The sequence below is a fragment of the Gossypium arboreum genome, chromosome 1 (genome assembly GCF_025698485.1).
Source record: "Gossypium arboreum isolate Shixiya-1 chromosome 1, ASM2569848v2, whole genome shotgun sequence".
In the NCBI taxonomy this organism is placed as follows: Eukaryota; Viridiplantae; Streptophyta; class Magnoliopsida; order Malvales; family Malvaceae; genus Gossypium; species Gossypium arboreum.
In genome coordinates this window covers 71756590-71765727 of record NC_069070.1, presented here as the reverse complement: position 1 = coordinate 71765727, position 9138 = coordinate 71756590, and the positions used below count along the sequence as shown (strand labels likewise).

Below are 9138 nucleotides of genomic sequence, written 5' to 3'. Positions count from 1 at the left end.
ATTAATTCTGGCCCTATAATATTAATATCGAGACATTCTAACTATTTATTCCGCTTTAAAATTGAAATAGACATATGTTTTACAAAATTGACAGTTTATACATAAGACAAAGGTAGAGGTTTCTTGAGTATTCAATTCTAAGGAAGTATTTAATGTTGGGACCCGTCAAGGAAACCACAGCGCATCGGCAGCCCTATCAGACACCCTAGAAAACAATATTGTATAACAAAAACACTGTCCAGTCGAGACATTGCCTTGTCCTTGTATTTCTTATTAACTTCTGCATGTGCGTGTGCTTCTCAATTACGCAATTCTCATTTCCCATACCCATAATCCTATATTTGGCCCTCCAACTTACCACTTCCTCACACATTGGTATCCACCATAAACTTTATATCTCTGTCACACCTTTTCTCTATGCGATGCCGTGGCATTTTAAATTTATATGTAATTATCATTTAAAATTAAAAAGAAAATGGAGTTATGCTATTATAGTTAAACAGTTTTTTAAAAGTCCTAAGCGCTTAATTTTTTCAATCTAAATTTTTAATTTGTTGGGTGACAATGCCAACCTTAGAGCTGATTGCTGGTTGCGGCTTCTTCAACAATATTCTCTGATTTTTTTTCCTTTTTTTCTTTTAATTTCAATCCATAATATTGAGGTTTTGTTTTTGCTATATTTTCGTGGTTTTGTTTTGTCCATTTTATTTCTCCGAAAGCATTGGTGGTTTTAATTTTAATTATTAGTTTCTTATGAGATATGTTAAGGTAAGCATGTCACTAGATTTATTAGGAATTGTTCTTAGAGATTCTTATTATTATAGAAGACAATGATAGTGCTTCTAAAATTGAAATCCAAGATGATGAAGAAGAGAATAAGTCATTTAAGACTTGCCTTCTGCATCATTGATGCGATAGGTTCCTTAGGGCTCTTAATTTGATAGTGGTAGGGTTAGGATGTAATTTTTAACAATTTGATCAATGCGATGCATCTTTAGTTTGTTTATGAATACTTTTAGTGTTGCGGTTACTATCAATTTGTTTCTCTCTTTCAAAATTATTCCACAAGCATGACATTAGAGCATTAGTTTGTAGTGTATTTTTTATTGTTTGTACTATATGTCATCTCTTTGTATTCTTGTTGTTCACGATTTTTATTAATAATATTATTTTTCTCAAAAATAGAATTCTAAAATTCTAAAAATTAAAATATATAAACTTTTAGAAAATTATAAAAATTAAACTTTAAACAAAATATATAAATTTAAAAATAGTTTTAAAATTAAAAAAATACATATATAAATATGCTTAAATCTCATCCTTAAATCTAAGTTAGAAATTATCTTGGTAGCCACCATAAAATGTTTTCGGTAGAAATTTTATATATTCAAATTAAAATTTATAAATAATATTAATTACTTAAAAATATTTAAAATTTATATTTCATATTATAATATTAACAATGAGTTGTCATAAATTATTTTATTATATTTGTAATACAATCTAATTTGAATATTTATTAATATCAAAATAATAAAATGATATTGTGGTAAAATGATAAAGACACAAAAATAATTATACTTAAATTTAAATAAATTATTCCATCACTAATAAATTTTTATTAATTTACAAGAATTATGTTTATGTGTGATTTAAATATCTCAAATATGATTTACATATTCAAATTAAATTTTATAAATAATTTGTATTAATTTTAAAATTATTAAAGTTCATATTTCATATATCATATTAACAAATTTAAATATTATTTAAATTAACTTACTTTTACTTTAAAAGTAATACTCAACTTTTCAATATTTTTAATAATAATACTAAATGTATACAATCTTAAATTAAACTTCCCAAAACTACTTTTTCACAAAAACTTTTCAAAAATAATAGTATATTAAGTCTTAGAGTTTCTTGTACACTTTTAGAAGTTTTTTTCATCGATCCAAACTGTGAGGTGAAAGAATTCGGTAAGGAGTAGTCACTATTGAAGTTAAATGAGGATTAGATGACCGGTTGAATGGGATTCAAGGTTGTTTCTATTAAGATTCGTGAAATTCCTGCAATAATTTCATCATAGTTTACTTAGTAATTTTCTTTTCAACTCATTGAATAAATAAAAATTATCACATTATCATTTAATATTTTTTTATAACATTTAATACTTTTTTATATGTTTATTGGTTTTTGCAAGTAAAATGTGTAAGAAAATATTGATTCATTGATTACCTAGAGTGGGCCGGAGCAATGAACCTATTTGAAGTGGTTCATTTTGTCCCAGAAAAACCCATGTACGAACAAGGATTAATTTTACTTCCCACCTAGCTACTCTAGGTCAGGGGTTAGGTCCTGGCGGAGAAGTTATAGACACCTTTCCATACTTTGTATCTGAGTACTTCACTTAATTTCCTCTCTTGTATTGGGCTTTGGCGGTATTTATCATACACTTCGAGACCGAAACTCTTAAAGAATCTTTTCCATTTTCAGTTATGTATGGAAAGATAGAAATAAAATGACCACAATTTTGGGTATTCACTTAATTTTGCTAGGTATAGGTGCTTTTCTTCTAGTATTCAAGGCTCTTTATTTTGGGGCGTATACGATACCGGGCTCCGGAGGGGAGATGTAAGAAAATTACCAACTTGACTCTTAGCCCAAGTGTTATATTTGGTTATTTACTAAAATCGCCCTTTGGAGGCGAAGGGTGGATTGTTAGTGTGGATGATTTGGAAGATATAATTGGAGGACATGTATGGTTAGGTTCCATTTGTATATTTGGTGGAATCTAGCATATCTTAACCAAACCAATTAATATTAAGTTTCATTATATGGTTAGATTATAATGCAAGAAGACAACTTGTATTTGTAGGTAATCTAATTGTCCGTAGTCGACGGCGTTAGATTGAGCAAATTACTCATCCTAGGAATATTATGTCATTCATAAGTCCGATTGAGGATAACTTGTCTTGGCTATCGTAGTTAGACTGACTCCCAAAATCAAAGACATAGATATAATTTTCTGGATTGATAATACATCGAACAAAACCCAAATTGAATTAGTCTTATATTTGTTTATGGAATAATTCACTTGTAATGTTCATAGCATGACTTACTCAAATCTTGAGTAAGTGGATGACCACGTGTGTATGATTCATCTACTTAGATATATTGAAAAATTGTGACCTCGAGGTATTGAGCCAAAAGTTGGTATGTTAGGTACATAACTTGTGCATGATATGACTTCACTTACAATAGAGAAATCATAACATGATAAAAAGAGTAAATAGTATCCTCTCATTAGCATTACATGGATTATGAAAATGAAACATAGTCATGGGTCATTTGTTTGGGACAAATGATTTTATCATTACTAGTATAAGTAATGATATTTTTTTATTGCGGAAGATACAACGACGAGCATGAAATAAAATGTGCCTAAATTAGGTGAATGAGTTTAAACTAAGGGGATCACAAATATCCTATGAAGGTAACATATATATGACAAGGCCAATGGATTGAAGTTTGAAACAAGTATCTTTTAAGATGATATATAATGGACAATTTTGTCTTGGTACTTTCAGTGAATTGATTTCAAGACTAAATAACTTTATAATTAATAAGCAAAAAGTTGAAACTTAATTACAAATTATTTTAGCCCTAATTATATATGTCCAGTCAGTTCGCCTAGTAACTCGCTATAACGCTAAACGGTTTGGATGATGGGAACTTTGAATGAATTGACAAAATAATGAATGAGAAATAAATTACATGAATTATCATTGCAATAAATGCATTTTCTCGATAAGACAATAGATGACATAGTATTAATTTAATTTCTTTAAATTATTATTTAATTGGATAAATAAATTAAATAACTGTTTTCAGATTGAAAGTTAAATTATGTAGTCCTCTTAGTTTAATTCCATTAGACTAATTAAATAAACTTGCACATGAGTTTTAATACGGTAAAATCATTATGATTTTTACTGAATTATAATCAATTGGATAAATTATTTTAAATTAAATTAATTAATTAATAATTTATTTGGAGGATTATTTAATTATTTAGTTAATTAAATACATGAGTTGATTTTATTTTAAGTGAAGAGGAAGCTCAAAAAATTTGACCAACCAAGAACAACCCGATAGGCCCAATATGGGCATAAGGTTCCGCGACTATGGGAGCAATTTCCTATGGGGTGCCACCATTTGGTATTCCCTTAGTCGTAATCAAATTGAAACTCTTTGGTTTTAATTAATTAAACTACATTAAATTATAAAATTATTCAAAAAATTAATTAATATTAATGGATATAGAAAAGAAGAATTTAAATGTTATCCAATCATGAATAACAAAAATATGAATTGATTTTCCACCAACTCAGTCTTCAATGACAAAAATAACTTTATACTCAAATTTAAACATTCATATGTATACTATTATTAAAGTATCTAATGAAATTGATGTACGATTTAAGACTAATTTAATTTTTAAAATTAACGATTTTATATTCAATTTTAACATTCATATAAAATAGAGTATATATTATTTAATTTAAATTTTAAATATTTTTATTATCTTTAAAAATATTCATTTATTTTGTCTGTAAAAAATCCACTTTATGTCTAATTTCCTTTTATTTTTCTCACATTTCCTTATACTTTCTCCTATTTTAGCTTGTGAGATTAAATAGTTATATGTAAATATGATTGGACTGGCCCCAATCCTAAACCATGGCCTCCAATCCAAAAGATACTGGCCCATTTGTTGGAAAGCACACGGTTGATTATTTAATATAACATTAATTTCTTACAAATCCATTTAAAATTCATACAAATTTATCACAACTTTAATTTAGTAACGAAAGAAAGTTGAATTCCTAAAATTTTGAATTTTATTTTATATAAATTATATGACTTTTTTATAGTTTTATTTTATTTTAAGTCCTATTATATTTTTTAATAAAGTATATTTTTAAATTTCATAGCGTGAGTTATGCTGTTTATTATTATTTTTATTTTTTATAATTTGATTTCTAACCTATCCCATCTTTAAAAGAAAAAAAGGTTGTTAAGTTAGTGAATCCTGTGTGGCTTAGTAGTTAGAGTGTTTTTCGCCTCAAATATATTTTGAATTTGAATCGCGTTGCTATTAAAACTTTATTCTCCTATTATAATTCACTAAAAAATTAAAAATTGTTAAGTTGGTATTTCTAGTTTGAAATCGTGAAACACATAGTCCTTTGACCCTTTGAATAAACAAGTTGATTTTGTTGGCATATATTAAGTTGTGTAATTACCCTTCTTGGGCTTACTTGTGTGTATGGCAATCCTAGAAACCCTATGATGCACTTAAATAGACACAGAAAACAGTTCGAGTAGGAGGAAGAAAACTGGAAAAGCTTGAAATGGAGGGCATCAAAACCTTGTTTGATCGGTTCATAGTTGAAGGGAGCACAGACCCAACAGTGAAGAATGAACAGGAATTGGGTTCATGTAGAAGTATCAAGAGGAAGATGTTTGAAGACAACAGATAGAGCTGCTCAAGATTGAGGTCTGAAATGGACACTTATATCACGTTTGGTTCACTGTAATTAGTAATTCAATTGTTTGGTTGAATGGAATGGAATATAGCTGTAATAGTATTCTTGTGTTTGGTTGAATAGAATAAATATTATAATAGTATAGGAAAAAGTTGAAATGACCAAAACACCCTTAACATAAATTTTTAAATAGATAATTATTGTTATTAAATTTTAATAAAATAAAATAAATAATTTAATCATATTTTCATATAATTATGTCTTTATTTTGTAAAAATATTAAAAAGCCAAAATATATCCTTTAATTAAATGTAGTGATCATTTTGTAATTTTTAAAATTGAATGACCAAAATATACACTTATTAATAATTTAATGATTTGAGTGTAATTTACCCATAAAATCCCACTAAATATCCAAGCCCACCCACAAAAACCCCAAAATGCACCATGCATCATCACTTTCTTCCCCGATTATTATTTCATTTTCACCAAAATTTTTCATCAACAATTATTCTTAAAATTGCTTCTTTCCGACAATTTTTTTCTTTGAATAATGTTAGACTTTTATTTAGAAAAACAAATAAAAAATAAACAAAGCCCAAAAAATAAAAGGTTCGTAAAAGTGGGTTGAAACAAGAACAAACTAAAGCCCAGCAACCTAATCTAGGAGAAAGCTTTAGAAGCCACCGATGCTTCAACCAATGAAACAAAAGCAGTCAACTCTCCTAAATAGCAACGATCAGCGATTAAACAATCCCCTTCCCAAGCTTCTTCAACCTTTCATCTCCTGCAAAAATGCCCTTTCCAGATCCTACATCCACCCAAGACTCCTCTCCCTTGAATTAGAAAACATATGTTCAAAAAGCCTCCTCCCTTTGATCCCTTTTGTAACACCCCTTACCCGTACTCAAGACCAGGATAGGGTACGAGGCATTACAAGAAAAACATACAAACATCCAACTAAAATACGGGCTATAAAATTTCATTTTTAACAACAATATTACTTATTATTACCTTACACCTTTACATTAAAATATCGTCACATCTAATGATCATAATTTATTCACCACATAAGCATGACATATCATATAGCAATGGATCAAACATGCATAATCAATCAGGTTTACAACCCAATGATCGAATATAAACCATATCACATGGCTATATACAATTTAACCATCATAAGCCAATACGTTTGGCCAAATCATACTAACAACTATCATAAAGACTAAGTCTCTATACATGCCACTCACTTGAAAACACTTGAAATTTATCGACGCTTCACATTAACGTTCTGATAGTGTGATGCTGCCTCCGACAATCTCCAACCTCGAGTCGACCTGCCAATACCAAAAGAAATGGAGAGGGGGGTAAGCTTTACGCTTAGTAAGTCCATATGAAATTAATAAACAATTTACCAATATGTTTCCTTAGGTAAAACAACTATAATTACACTTTTATTCATATTCTGGTCAAACTGTCTACTTGAGTCATAGTTGGTAATTTATTTATAACTCAACTTATAGGATTCTAAATTAAGATCCATTAATTTTCCCAGAAACTAGACTCACATATATTCTTATCATAAAATTTTCAGAATTTTTGGTTGGGCCAATTAATACAGTTTATTCATTGAAATCTCCCCTGTTTCGCGGTTCAGTAGCTCTGACCACTCTTCACTAAAATTTAATTATGTTTTGCTACCAAATTCAAATGAGGTTCTCGTTTCTTTCTTCTGAAAATAAATTTAATAAGGAATCCAACCATATAAATTATGTTCCTTAACTATTTTTTTTTATAATTTTTAATGATTTTTACAATTCAGAATAGGGGATTACAAAATCAGTCTGAACCAGTCTTACGAAAATATAAATATCTCAATATACAGAATTTCTTTGTTTTCTCTGTTTCTTTTATAGGAAAATAGATTCAATAAGCTTTAGTTCCATATCTTATTCCACTTCTATTTCAACTTCTACCATTTTTGGTGATTTTTCAAAGTCACTCCCCTGCTGTTGTTTTAGACTGTTTATCCCATATTTCATTCATTCACTAAAATTTCTTATTATCAACTTTCAAGATAATACTTATCCATATTCATCTTATCAAAAATTCAATCACATATCTAACTCATAATTCAAAACTCGTATATTCATATTCCGGTATTATCCCACATTTTTTTCACGTTAAATTTTATTTAGCAACTTGTTTCTCCCGGTGAACACTTCGGAAAGTAACAATATCCGGTGGTTTTAGCACATAGCTCCACCTTCTGTAATTAATGCCCAAATTAGTGGTATATGCAAATAGCACCACACTATTGGGCTAACATGTAATTGTGGCATACGCTGTAACACCTCTCGTCCGTATCCGATGTCGGGACAGGGTTCAAGGTGTTACCTGACTTAAACTCAATCAATCACACAAAAATCGAACAGTAAAATTTCAATCAATTTAAAACTTTTCATTTTACATACATTTTGTCCCTTAAATTGGCTCACGAGGCTCAAAACATGCACTAGAGGCGGTTTGGGGCTAAACCGAGAACTTAAGGAAAACTTGAAAAATTTCATGCTTTAAGGCTCCACACGCCCGTGTGGATATAAACCGTGTAGTCACACACGCCCGTGTGGCTTGGGACACACCCGTGCCCTTAGCCCTTGTACAACACTGACTTTAAAACACGGCTATGACACATGCTCATGGGGGCAGACTGTGTGTCATACACGGTCTAGACATATGCCCATGTGTCTACCCGGTGTGGACAATTGCTAGGCTATTTTCCAAGCCATTTGTCACCCTCACAACATATGCACACATACTTATCCAATAACATACAACATGACATAAATGAGCTATTAAACATCTACAAACATGTTATGCTCATGTCAATTTCTTAAGCAATAAATATCATAGAATTTACTCATATCATTACCGCATACTTGTCATAACTATCATTACGTCACATGTGACAGTCCTAAAGCGACCCTAGTCGGGAAGTGGTTTTGGGACCGCTAAACCGAGGCACCAAAATTTTTGAATGTGATAATTATTGTCTAGATTATGTAAATATGAATGTGTGAAAGTTTCAAGCTTCGATTTAGTCGATTGCATGTGAATTCAGTTAGTAGGACTTATGTGTGATACTTTCGAAATGTGATAGGGTAACCTATAAGGATCTAATAGTGCATGTAATAAAAAAGGGGGGCTTGCATGTCAAATTTCCCCCCTAATTCGTAGTGGCCGGCCATGCTATGAGTGGAAACATGTCACAAACATGTTATGTTAGTGATGTATGGTAGGAAAAATAAAAGTATGGGTAATAAAGAAATGAAAAAAAAAAAGGAAAGAATGTGTGTGAGTGTTTCTTCCCCCCCTATTGCCGTGAGTGAAGGAAAGAGAGAAAAAAAATTTTGTTCATCCTTTTTCATTTCTTTTGGCCGAAAATTCTAAGGAAGAGGGGAGGAGTTCTTGCTTCATGTTTGGTTTGGAAGAGAATTAGGAGGAGGTTCGGCCATACTTGTATCTAGATTAAGGTATGTTTGATGTTGTGTCATGAGATTCATACATATCTTTAGTTGCTAGC

At 30.0% G+C, this 9138-nt stretch overlaps 1 pseudogene; it reads left to right on the top strand.

The window, feature by feature from the left end:
- Positions 1-830: 830 nt before the first annotated feature.
- Positions 831-2852, top strand: LOC128280445 (photosystem II CP43 reaction center protein-like; annotated as a pseudogene).
- Positions 2853-9138: the final 6286 nt, after the last annotated feature.